Source organism: Telopea speciosissima, chromosome 1 (assembly GCF_018873765.1).
Source record: "Telopea speciosissima isolate NSW1024214 ecotype Mountain lineage chromosome 1, Tspe_v1, whole genome shotgun sequence".
Taxonomy (NCBI): Eukaryota; Viridiplantae; Streptophyta; class Magnoliopsida; order Proteales; family Proteaceae; genus Telopea; species Telopea speciosissima.
In genome coordinates, this window is record NC_057916.1 from 69,021,871 (window position 1) to 69,036,480 (window position 14,610).

The window sequence follows — 14,610 nt, forward strand, 5'->3', positions numbered from 1 at the left end:
TAGCCATGCCGCCAGCATAAAAACCTTTTCCCTTTATTTATTAAAAGCATAGAAATGTTTCAACATCCATATGAACCTCTTAGATCTCTAGGCTTCTTGACAAAACTTAAATACTCAAAACCATCCATTAGGTTACATATATCAAAAAGAAGATGAAAGAACTTACATACTCAAAACCATTCATTAGGTTACATATATCAAAAAGAAGATGAAAGAGCTCCCAAGGTGAAGCTTTAACATTCCTTTCTACAAAGTCAATCTAAGACCTCTTGACAGCCCGTCCAAACTACGACATGCGGCCACCCCTGTTCTATTGCTCGACCTCTGGCACTTTTGGTTGGTTCCTGTGATGCTGTAGTTGTTTCCAACATACAAACATTGGGTCATTATGAAATCCAGAAACTTTGACTGGTAAGACCCACCTTTCATCATACCCAGAATTGCTTCAGTGGTGTGGAGATCTTGAAAGTTAGGGGCCATTGAAGCTTCATTCTCAGTTTTAACAGTGCCAAGACAGACTTTTTGGTGGTTGGCATATAATTGTGCACCCCAATTACCATACTTTTGCTTCACTACCCCTTTGAATCTTGGGTAGGAAGACGACTGACGGATTTTCATTTCTTTGACGCTTCCTTCTTGTAGGACATGGTGGGTTTGTATTGCAATTTGAATCAGAATGTTCTGCAATACTAATTCCCAGCCTGGAATGTCAATTCTATAAAACAAAACCTTAAAAAAAAAAAACACAAACCGATACAAGCAATAGAGAAGGCCCAAAACAGGATGGGTCAACCATTTTAGATTCTCACCTTGCCACAGGTTTCAAGAATCAGTTGGGTTCGAGTAGTATGGCTAATATATACAGGATACAGCCAACCCAATATGATTTCTTCACTGGTCTAACAATGCATTGCATGGCCTAACAATGATTGAAAAAACTCTTCGAGCTTCCTCTGGTCAAGTGTTTTGTCTATAGAGTTGTTTGGGATTGGGATTGGGATTGCAAACTTGCCATCTTCATATATGAGCAAAAGGCTTCCTCCTGGCACTCCGATCATCACAATGGGGTATAGCATTACCATATTCCTAACCCTATTGAGAATCTAATATGAAGTTATTAGCAGTCACATAAATGAGTTGTGGGAATTGACAGACAGGGGATTACACAAATCAGCAGCAATATAGACAGAGCCTTTATATGCCTACTAACCCCTGAATTGCTCAGTAAAGGATCTTTGCAATAGGCTTCATTGAAATAAGATATCACTAAAAGAAAAAAGACAGGCACATAAGAATATATTCAATTGATACATAAACACAGAAACAAAGGCAAACAAAACCACTCAACCAAACAATGTACGTGCAAACTACAAGAATACTTTTCATAAGAAAATGAGGGCATTACCCTGTTTTTTGTTGCTGTAGATTACAAGGGATACCCTGTTTTTTGTTACTGTAGATTACAAGGGATTTAATTGGTGCAAGTCTATACATCCTCACAGATACTTGCTCATTACCCCAGGAATCAACTTTGCTGTCGAGAAGAGGTTCATGACTGAAGAATATCTCAAACTAATGTGGAGAAGGATTTACTCCTTGAGGAGACTGTTTGCATGATGCAGATGTGATGTGGCTCAGAGACCCATTTCTGCATTTCACTGCTCATGTTGAAATTACTATTGCCTGTGATTAGCATTGTTCATTTTTGTAGGGTTGTGATGCTTCTTTGTTGCTTGATGACACACCCAACATGCTTGGCACTCGCTGAGATCTTATGAAGTCATTGATGAGGCCAAGGAAGAGTTAGAGAAGCTCTGTAAAATCATGCCGAGCCCAAAATCCAGTGCAAGTCCCCTCATCGATCTGTTCAGCGAGTTTGACCTCTCTGTGAAGGACCTTGTAGCCCTCTCTGACTCTTCATTCCAACGGATGCTGCTTCTCAATTTAAAACCGCCTGTACAGGAACGGGCATGCCTGACCCTGCCATGGAAACCCAGTACAGGGAGAAGCTTGACAAGCTCTGCCCGAAAGGAGGAGACGGAGAGGTAATAGGGGACCTTGATGCAACTCCACATGTGTTTGATAACTTGGTCTCCGGTCGAGGATTTCTTAATTCAGATCAAACTCTATACACCACCGAAAGGACTCGTGAATTTGTTCAAAACAACATACAAATACTGGTACAAGTCAAGGGTTCGGTATCCCAATTCTCATGATCAATCTGTTTTCGAAATGATAAAAAATGATAAGAATGTTACCACAATAGGCTTGCAGATAAGATATTTGGACAGTAGCTACTTTGGGTGATTTTGTGAGCCAAATAAAGATATGAACAAAGTGTGTACAATACATGCATACTGCTATGTTGGCATTTAGAAGAAAGTCCATGACCTTAGACTTGTTCTTCAAGATTGGAGGAACTTCATTGCACTGCCAACTGAGTAGGGTCTTCTGCTATTCAAACTGCTGTGTTGGCATTGAGAAGAAGGCCCATGACCTTAGTTGGCAGTGCAAAGAAGTTCCTCCAATCTTCAAGAACAAGTCTGAGAAGAGAAGATTAGTAGGGTGTTCTGCTATTTGGAGGTCTCCAAGTGAATGCAAGATATGGTGAAAAGTTCTTTCAAGGACAACACTGTCATAATAAGATAACTTTATTTATTCTTTTTTTTTTTAATGTCAAAGGATTATATAAAAGACAAATCAGAGGCGGTCCGTAATAACCGCTGCCAAATAATGCCAAACATAGGCGGTTATATATTACCACTTCTACATACTCACATAAAAAGCGGCAATAATTTAGTATCACCATTATATACAAAAAATAATTCACTCCATTTGCTGTTAAGGCGTTACTGCTTTTAATTAGGACCAATCAGAGGCGGTAATTTAACACCGTTGCTAACTCCTTACAAAATAGTGGTGGTAAAATATTACCTCTGTTAAATATACAATAACACATTCTCTTCCGTTGCAGTTAATGCGATACCACCTTTAATTAGGACCAATCATAGGTGGTATATAATAATCGCTGCAAAGTAGTGACCAATGGAGGCAGTAATATATTACCACTGCTGAATACTTATATATAGTGGAGGTGCTCCTGAAATTTTCTATATAGTGGCACTAATTTTTGAATGTCATTAAATGATGTATATGGCAGCAGTAAAAAATTATAGCCACTATATACTCCATCTATGTGCAGCTGCTGCCCCCTTTTCTTGCAGTGGATGGATCCTAAAAAAGACACTTAAGGTATTCTTCCTCTCCTATGGAAGGAAGGGTAACTTTTGCCTATAATTTATTAGATGTATGAAATGGGGTTATAGAATGACATCTATTTGTTCAAACACAAAAAAACACATACAGAAAGAGAGAAGAAGATCTAATTGAAAAAACATAGATTTCATAAAAAAGAAATAAACAAACCTTATAATCCCTTGGTAAATCATTGATCCGATATGTGCACATATCCTCTATATCGTTGATTAACTGAGATAGAAAGATCATAATCACTTCCATGCATGACACTATATTACGACTAGATTGAGAAATCTTAAGGATGGGTTAAATGAAAACAGCCAATACCAGCAAGACATGTGATTGTCCTATGGGAAACTCCGTATCAACGATAACTATAGTGCGCCAATTAATAGAATGGTTTGGCCCCATAGCTATTTTGATTTAGATTATCTACAAAACAGCAATTATAGGGTAACTCATTTTAGAAAATAAGATCTGAATCTTCCACCATATAAATTTTTTATGGATGAAAGTAAGCCAAAAACAGGGCAGAATTAAACCAAGGAGATGGATTATGAATGATCAAGATCAATATATCGATTTACAATCCCAACCAAAATCTTTTGGTTTTCTTATATTTAGAATCATGAAGGAATGAAAGAAAAAGAAAAGATTCAAAGAAACAACAAAATTTAATTGAAATGGATATAGAGTGATCAAGATCATACCTTGATTTTATTTACGTTGATGTTGCTAACTTGAAGATGAAAAAAAGAATGAACCCAAGAAAAACCTAGATTAAAAGCCTCAGACCGATAGAGAAATTGCAAGAGAACTTTCTCCAAACAAAGAAAGGAAGGTTAAGCCCGTCATATGCTCATAGCGGATGTAGATTTGTAGATCCCAAACCCACCTTATATAGGCTAGGGTTCACGGACACGTTCCCTCGTCTCAAAACAATTTTTAATAGAATGAGGATAAAACAATATTTAATTGAGTCCGGACTCCGGATCTTCTATTTGTACATTCAGAGACCGCTACCTCATCACATGAAATTGGGCAACGTTTCCCCTCTCTCTTTCTCAATCAATCTATCGCCTCACATGTACGTATCCACCTCTTCTCTCTCCTTCAATTTTTGTTTTTTATTTAACATATTAATTTCTTCATTTTCTTTCTTCTCTTTTTTCTCAGAATGGCTGATTTGGACAACACGGATGAGGTTCGGTACGTATCAATCCGATATGATATCGTTTCAAAAGTAATCAAATACCTATTCGAATGATCCGGTATCGATTCCAATCACCCTAGCATTATAGTGCTACGAAGATCATTATAGTGATAGAACACCATAACATTATGGCGATAGCTTCTGCCACAACACTAACTCGCACCATAGCAGCATAGGAATAGATTCTGTTATAGCAGTCCATAGCACCATAGTGGTAGATTGCGCCATAGTTTGAGATCGCCATAGCGGTAGATAGTACATCCGTCCATAATGCTCTAATGCTAGATAACGCCATAGTGCAACAACACCATAGTGGTAGATCATGCCATAGCAATATGGATCGGCCAGTCTCAGTAAAGGCCAATTTTGTTTACTTTTTTTACCCTTGATCTGTATCGATAAAATAATACGGGATCTGCAAGAAGGTCGGTACCAATAGGGATTGTCCGAAATAGTATCAATATTGCTATCAATATCGGATCGGTATTGTTCGTCTGAAAGAGAAAGACAATGAATAAAATAAAGAAAAAGAAGAGATCTTGTCAGATTGAGGATTAGAGAGTGGAGGTGGAAAAAAAAAAGTGACGGTTTAGAGAGAGAGATGGGGAGAGGCCGAGGGAGAGAGAAATGAGAGTTCATGTTATTGGTAATTAGGTTTCCACGTTGTGGCCTCTGGATGTACTTCTAGAGTAGGTATTTTGGATGTACATCTAGAGGATCCGGACTCGTGGTAATTTACTAGGCCCAACTAGGCTTCCATATTAGGGGCGGCATAATTAAGCTGGTGTCTCCCTTTTACTCCGGCCTGGTTTGGTTTCCTATAAGTTTTCATGAACTGCATTTATATTATGGGGAAAATTATGAGTACACTTTTAGGATGTAATGGAATCTTTGTACCATTCTATTGTTTGTCGGACGAAATAGAAAACATTTTAATCGTGCTCTTTAGGTAATCGTTGCACGTATCAAATGGTATCAAGAGCCAGACATGGAGGAGGAAATCGACTGTCTCGGGTCTATACGAAAATATTCTTCTTTGTTTAACGGCTTATAACAAGAAAGGATGAAGGATATTTGTTCAGCAGAGATTGATCATCCCAGGTCCGTACAAGATGTTTATCAAGTTTTTCATTTGTGTGTGACACATTGCATCTCAAACCTCAAACTTCAAGCATTTGTTGGACCGACGTGTTTGTGGGTGTCAATGTGTCACATCCAATTCATATCCATTGGCCATCTGCAGAAGTAACTTGGGAATTACCCCAACAAGATTGGGATCCGGGTGGGAGTGCTTTAAATATTTATTTGTGCACTCTTTCATTTCCTATAATTGGTCTTGAGGACAAGACCAAATTTTAGGGGGATGGATTGTTATGTAGCGTAGTGGTAGGAGTTAATATAAATTAAATATAGTAAGGGAAGTGCGATAGAGTCGTGGAGGGGAAGGTGAAACTATTGTGTAACTAATTGTTATGATATTTAATAGGAATCGATATGAAGGAAGGGGAGATTTTTGAATCCTAAAATATCTATAAGAGATGAGGTAGCTAGGGTTCTCCACCCAAGCCAAGACGTCCAGCTTCGTTCGTAAAGCCAAATCCCTATCCTATCTTCTCTCTATCTCTCTCCCTCTTTTTGACCTATTATCTCTTTTTTTTTCTTATTTTCTCTTTAGGTTATCATCGCACGTATCACCATCACCATTGAAGATGGATTTCAGATCCACTCCACGTCATTTCTTCAGCCATTATCCGTTTAATAAATTCTTTATTTTGTTGGTTATGTTTTATTTTTATGTTTGTAAATAAAAGGAGGAGAAAGTGATGAAGAGGAAATATCATGTTTTCCTCTAGCTTTCAGTTCTTTAGAGCAGACTCTTTGATCACTCAGAGCCTAAATAAGAGAAGGGGAATTGAATACCTTTTGCTTATAACACGAACACTCTAGTGCTATGCTATGGAAGCTTCAAAGTAGGTCTCTATGTCTTCATAAAAAATTAAAAATCCTCAATTCTCTATAAGAGAGAGGAGTCTCTTATCAATAATCTTTTTGACAATAAATACTCATGTCACAAAAAATCTCAACGGTTCAAAAACCATTTTAAGGATTGTGGCAACAGTCTATTGTCAATACAGAAGTCGAGGGATGGAGAAGCGACAAGGAATTGTGGAGATGGGTTGCGGCAGGGGTGGCAGATGGGGGCTTCGGTTGTAGGGGCAATGGCTACAAAGAGAGAGAGAGAGATGCAATGGCGGTGGGTTATGGTAGGGGAGAGAAAGATCAAGTCAAGGGGTGGGGCTACGCACAGAGGATAGGGTGGGCATGCAAGCGAAGGCAGGGTCAGCTGGGAGTGGCAGTTAGGGCAGCTGGCTGGGAGGGGAAAGAGAGTGGGAGATGCAATAGTATGGATGCAATGGAGACGAAATGAGAGAGATACAGTTGTGAATGGATTGAACGGTTGAGATGCATCTAACAATCAATAAGACGCTAGTGTGCAAATTTTCATTATACACCGCCAGTGTATAGATCCCCCCTCCCATATTATGGGGGCAAAAGTTTCCTCACCGATGGAGTGGGAAGAAATCCCTCACCACTGGTGATGTGATCATGCGATGTCACTCTTGTCCCATCATAAACTTTCACCCTCTATTGTCTGGGGTCGAAAGTACACCTCCCCTTAAACATAGATGGGTACGGGTGCCCATGGCGAAGGAATAGATGAAAGGAAATTCGGTCTTATTATGAATAAGGGATCCCCACGACATACCAACGGAGCACGCGAGTAATGGGTATCCATCAACTCCAAAAAAAAAATCAATCTAGGGGTCTTCCTACAATTTTTAAAAAAATATTAGGATTAGTAAAACTAAACCACTCTTATTCTAATCATTATGGAAGTCCCTCTGCCTAAATAAGGGAAAATGTTATCTGTTGGGGGGGGGGGAGGGGAGGGGGAGGCCACGCCCAAACACAAAGGGGGCAAAATGATGGCCCCACCCCCCGAGATGCCACAACACGCGCTCTCATTGGCTGCTGCACATACATGGCCCCTACGCTCCCCCATAGAGAACATTCTCCTTCTAAATAATTACACTTCCTTAAAGGGCATTGATCCTTTCTGTTGAGACAAAGCGTGAGGTGGTGGAGTATAGAACATGTTGCAAGACCACCCTTATTCTAAAACAAAACCACTCTTATTCTAATCATTATGGAAGTCCCTCTACCTAAATAAGGAAAAATGTTATCTGTTGGGGGGGGGGGGGGGAGGGGAGGGGGAGGCCGCGCCCAAATACAAAGGGGGCAAAATGACCACACATACGTGGCCCCTATGCTCCCCCATAGAGAACACTCCCCCTCTAAATAATTACACTTCCTTAAGGGCCATTGATCCTTTCTGTTGAGACAAAGCGTGAGGTGGTGGAGTGTAGAACATGTTGCAAGACTGTGTCTCTCCCTTTGATTCTTGCGGACTCCCTACAAAACCATTATCAACACATGCTGCACTAAAGTGTGAGTTAACTAATAACACAGACGCCCAACCAATAGCTCCATTGGACCTATCATAATTGCCATCAATAATAACAAGATGTAAACCTTGCGATATTATGTGGTAATCATTTAGTCCCACATCTCCCCAAGCGGAGAGCTACAAGTTGACTGGTCTAAACCAGAAGGATAAATCTTCAAATCACAAAACCGCTTAGAAATTATTGTTTGAATTAAACAAGAGGGGTTCGGCTTGGTATGTTTAAAAATGGCACAATTCCGAAAAATTATGAGGCTTGTTCTTTTTTTTTTTTGGTAAACTGAAGTTCATTTATTCAAACGTGAATCATTCGTGTAATTAGATTTACAAATATCTTGAATCCACGGAGTAGAATGTGGCCAAGTTATCCTACACGTTTCAAATATGGTCTTCCTGGCCAGAGTATCAGCTAGGTTGTTACAAATTCTGGGAATATACACAAAGGAGCAATCGTGAAGCATATCGGCCAAGTGGAGAATATCATTCACCATCAGTTGGAGAAGATAAGGCAGTTGATTTATTGCTGAAGAAATGTAGGAGATCAAGTTGAGATTATCATATTCCACCTCCACCTTCTCGAAATCTATTGTAATGGTGTGTAGAAGCCCACTTCGAATGTCTAACCCTTCTCCCATAAGAATACTTGTAAAAGAGGTTGGATCTGAAATTGCTGATAGGAGCTTTCCTTGATGATCTCGGATGGCATAGCCCAGACCTCCCTTTGCCTACTCTTGATTCATAAAAACATCACAATTAAGTTTCACATAAGGAGCTGATGGCGGTTTCCATGAAGTCTCGGATATCGAGGTGGGTTGTTTGTTGTGATCCTTATGAGTTTAGGGGGCAAAAAATGTAACCTTTGAAAACTCAGTAGACGCTTTGATCGCCTGTTGTATTACTTCAACTGGCGATTTGGAAGAACCAGAGAAAATCAACTCATTTTGTGCCAGCCAAATACCCCAGATGACAAAGCTATATAGATTCATATTGTATTGTTCTTGAGCTTTGCCTTGCCATGTAAATGCCTCCCAGCTAACCATTGTTTCACCGACGGAGCGTCTGAATTGGGAATCATATATGAAAGCGGGCTTTCAAACCAAACTACCCTAGCAAAATCACATGAGAAAAGAATATGATCAATTGATTCTTCTTCTTTATGACATCGCTGGTATATTGGGTTCACTGGAATGCGCCTATGTGAAAGTTTTTTTCGAGTTGCAACTCCATTAACACAGAACCTCCACAAAAAATTTTGAATCTTGGGAAACGTTGGGCAATACTAGATGAGATGAGATGATAAAGGAGTTAAAAACCTCAACAAAATTTGAAACAGGAAGGTATTAAGATATTAGCCTTAGAGGCCCAACAGCCAGGATCCTTTTGGTGAAACTTGTCATTAATTTTCAACTTCCTTATTAAGTCATTGATTGAAAGGAAAGATTTTAAAAGGAACCCTAATGATCTCCCTAGCTGTATTAGTAGACTAAATAGAATGGATGAGATTCACATTCCATTCCCTGTTATGAATTAACTCACTCACAAGATTAAAATGGGAGTTAGCCAAGATTGACACAGTGATTCAAAAGCCATCAATAGATGGGATCCAAGGGTCCTTCTAAATTAAAAGATCATTGCCACTCCCAACTTTCCTATAAACCATATTTTGAAAAAGAGAACTAATCCTAGTAATACCATTCCAAATCAGTAACCCACGCCTAGAAAATGTTCGACGGTGACTAAATCATTATTAGAAAAATACTTCCCTTTTTAACACCTTAACCCAAAGACTATCCGATTTTGTTAAAATATTCCAGGCCATATTGAATAATAAAACTCAAAGGCTTTATTATTAAACCCCAATCCCACCCCCCAAAGGCTTTGGTCTGCACAATGTCTTCCAACTTACCAATCTCCACTTGCACTGTCCCCCCTTGCTCCACTACAACAAAAAAGGCATGCAAGTGCAGCTTTTTCCCCCAATAAAGGATCCAAAATCTGCAACAATACCCTATAGCTGCAGATTATCTACGGTTTGATATCCGTAGCTACAAGTATCGTCGCAACTCTATAATTATGGATTGCTTACCGCAAGTAAAGGGTACTTTCCAGCTACGGATTTTTAACTATAAATTTTTTTACAACAAATATGTAGCTGTGGATTTTAGATGGGAAAATTTATGCCTCAAAATTTGTAGTTGCAGAATTATAGTGTAACAAAAGCTATAGCTGCAGATTTTTTATTATGAGGATGTGTAACTGCAGATTGTAATTGCAAATTTATGTGTACCAAAGGCTATAATTGTGTATATTAGCTGAGGATTTTACATTATGAAATTTTTAGCTGCTGATTTTTGTGCAACAAAGTCTATAATTGTAGATTGTTTATTTGTGAAACCCGTAGCTGAAGATTTTAGGCTAAACATGGTGTGGTGGATAAATGGGCTCCGATTGATAAGTTGGATAAGGTGGATACACAAAATATCCATAATGGTGTTGTGTGGGGTCTGTGGCTGAGTCTCAGATTCATAGACTGGTCCACTCTATGGAATACATCCCTGCCTCTGCTCCTCAATATAATATCTACGGATGTCATCGACCATTGTATCCTCACTATATGACACATAATCTGGACAACCTAAAGTCCATGTAGTTTGATTGTGTGTCGAAACCATTATCATCATCATCATCATGAGTTGATAGAGCAATGGGGGAGGCTGCAGAAGAAGCAATTAGGATATAACGGAATATTCAAATGTTCAAAATTTGAATTCCCCCAACTGAACGAGTCAAGGGAAGAGGAAGTTGTTCCAGAAATTGAGGATAAGAGTTATCCCTACAAGTTAGGAGAGTTTACATGAAATCAAACTCTATCCTTTGTAACAAGTATTGTGTAACGTTGTACACTTTGAATGAATATAAATTAAACCCCAAGTCGATAAAGACGATAAGGGGAAATACCATAATTTGAATTCAAATTGATTTCTCAGTTCTGTCCTTGATCGGATTCTCAGTTCTATCTTGGTATCAGTCGCCCTTGACACACGTCTCTCACCACCACCATGACAAACTCAGATGACTCCGCCACTGTCACCCAAGCTACTGCTCCTCAGCCCACGACTATTTCACCCACGAATATTGTTTCCCTGCTGCCGGTGAAACTCGATCGCACCAACTACCTTTTGTGGAAGTCCCAATTTATTCCCCTTCTCCATGCATATGATCTCTATGGGTTTGTCGATGGAACTCATCCATGCCCATCTCCGATGTTATCCACCTCTCCAACCTCGTCAACCACTGATCCAACTTTGAATCCAACATATCTGACTTGGCGAAGACAAGACCAGATCATCTTCAATTGGATCATTTCTTCCTTAACCGAGAGTGCACTTGGCCAAATTATTGGTGCAACATCATCAGCCGCTGCATGGAAAATTCTTGAAAGAACCTATGCATCACAGTCGCAAGCACGCGTGATGCAACTCAAATATCAGCTTCTTCAATTAAAGAAAGGCACACTTACAATGGTGGAGTATCTTCAACGAGTGAAAAGCCTGGTTGACAACCTTGCTGTAGCCGCCAATCCTGTGTCTGATTCTGATGTTATTCTCAGTACCCTACAAGGGTTAGGACCGGACTGTGAGTCCTTTGTAACATCCATTACAACTCGTGTTGAGCCACTACCATTGGAGGATTTCACAGGCATGCTTCTCAGCTAGGAAATCCTCAAAGATCAGCGCACTTCACAACTTAACCTACCCACGGTGGAAGCCAACATGGCTACAAAGAACTCCAACAATTCCTCTTTCAACTCCAATCGTGGTCGTGGCTCTTACAACACTGGAGGACAACGTGGTGGCCGCAGGAACTACTACAACAATGGAGGCCATGGTTCCAACCAGCAGAATAATCAAGTGCCATCAACTGCTGGTTTCAGGTGTCAAATCTGCCATAGAACCAATCATATGGCAGCAACCTGTTATAACAGGTTTAATCCGAATTATCAACCTCCTGCACCTGCAACTGGATCAACCCAAACCGAAGCATTATTAGCAACTCCATCTGCGTCCTTTGACTCAGCGTGGTACCCCGACTCGGGTGCTACTCATCATGTTACTTCCGACCTGGCAACTTGAACATCAGTTCTCCTTACACAGGTTCTAACCAAGTATGGGTTGCAAATGGTGCAGGTTTGGATATCAAAAATACTGGCACTTCTTATATTCAGCATTTTCCTCTTAATGATGTTTTACATGTTCCTAAGATTACAAAGAATCTGTTGTCAGTAAGTAACTTTACTGCAGATAACAATGTAATATTGGAATTTCACCCTAAGTGTTGTTATGTGAAGGATCCACGCACGAGGATCAGGCTACTCCAAGGAGTAATTAAAGATGGTCTCTACCGTCTTACACATCCACAGGCTTCCACTATCTCATCCCTGCAGCCCACCATTCACGTTGGAGAAAGAGTCCCAAAGGCGGCCTGGCATGATCGGCTAGGCCACCCATCTTCAAAGTGTATGAATTCAGTAATACACCGATCATCTTTACCAGTTCATGCTTCGATTTCCTCTTCAGTTTGTAGCTCCTGCCAAATGGGAAAGGCTCACAAACTTCCCTTTGGAATAAATAAATCAATAGCTTCTGCTCTGTTTGAATTGGTGCACTCAGACATATGGGGTCCTGCACCTTCTCCATCAGTGCAAGGATTTAGATACTATATTTCATTTATTGATGATTTTAGTAGATTTACATGGTTAGTTCCACTTGCATCTAGATCTGAAGCTCTATCTACTTTTCTGCAATTTAATGCTCATGTTCAAAATTATTTTAAATGTAATCTGAAAGTTTTTCAGTCAGATGGAGCTCGAGAGTATCAGTCTTTTGATAAATACTTTAAGCAACATGGAATAGTGCACCAGTACTCATGTCCTCATGCTTCGGAGCAAAATGGAAGAGTAGAAAGGAAGCCTCGGCACATAGTTGAAATGGGCCTTACACTCATGGCAAGGGCATCTGTCCCTATGACATTTTGGGCATCAGCTTTTGAAACGGCTATCTACCTCATAAACAGACTGCCTAGTCCAGTGCTACAAGACAGATCACCATTTCAGGTGCTGTTCCACAAAGAGCCTGATTATCTATTGCTAAGGGCATATGGAAGTGCTTGCTATCCATGGCTAGGGCCCTACAATAGGCACAAATTGGAATTCAGATCCAAACAGTGTGTGTTCATTGGCTACAGCAATGCGCATAAAGGGTACAAGTGTTTTGATCCAACGGTGGGGCGCACATATATCTCACGCCATGTAACTTTTGATGAGGCGTGCTTCCCATTTGCCATAATCCAATTACCCAAACCCAACCCAAATAGCGTTCCTACCCATTCACCACTGGTAATCACCAATGATAATATCATATCTCATGGTCGATTACCATTACCATCTAATCCACCATTGGAAAGACCAATACTGCCACCACCACCGATTACGCATGCTCCATTAAATCACTCACCAAGCCCAAGTATATCACCAGGCCCAACTTCACACCTATCACCACCTGGCCCAAATCCGCCCTCACAGCCCACTAGTCAACCAAATGAACCCATCAATCAGCCAATCCATGAGCAACCAATAGCTCCACCTGTAACCGTGTCTCAACCAGCCCAGCACTCCATGATTACACGTTCCAAATCTGGAGTAGCCAAGCCCATATCCAAGCTCAACCTCATGGCTGCTAGACACCCAATCCCGCTGTCCTACCTTGCACAAACAGGCCCAGATGAAGTAGAGCCCACTTCATTCACCATGGCCAGCAAAAATTCAAAATGGAGGGAGGCCATGAGTGAAGAGTTCGCTGCCTGTTAAAAAATGGGACCTGACAACTTGTACCTTCCCAACCCAATATGAATCTGGTTGGAAACAAATGGGTCTACAGGATCAAGAGAAATTCTGATGGGTCCATATCATGTTACAAAGTGAGGCTCGTAGCTAAGGGCTTCCATCAACGAGAAGGGTTAGACTATTTTGACACGTTCAGCCCCGTTGTCAAGCCCAATACAATAAGGACTGTCCTGTCGATAGCAGTGTCACGTGGATGGGTGTTACGATAGTTAGATATACAAAATGCATTTCTCAATGGTGCACTTCAGGAGGATGTGTTCATGACACAACCACAGGGGTTTGTTGACCCTAACTATCCAACTCATGTTTGTCACTTAAGGCGTGCCCTCTACGGTCTCAAGCAAGCTCCACGAGCCTGGAATCACAAACTCGACACATTCCTCATATCCATTGGATTTACATCTGCACCATCAGATTCAGCTCTTTTTGTGTGCAAAGCAACATTTGAAATAATGTATCTACTGGTCTATGTAGATGACATAATAATCACTGGCACTAGCCCCAGTCGCATACAAGACCTCATCACCACCCTAGGCACGGAATTTGCTATCAAAGATCTCGGTGATTTGAATTTCTTTCTTGGAATTGAAGCGGTTAGAAGCCAGCAAGGTCTTCACCTTTCTCAAACCAAATATATTTTGGCCAACTGTGACCCACGGGGCCGCTGTGAAAATGATACTTCGATACTTGAAGGACACCATAGCCTTGGGG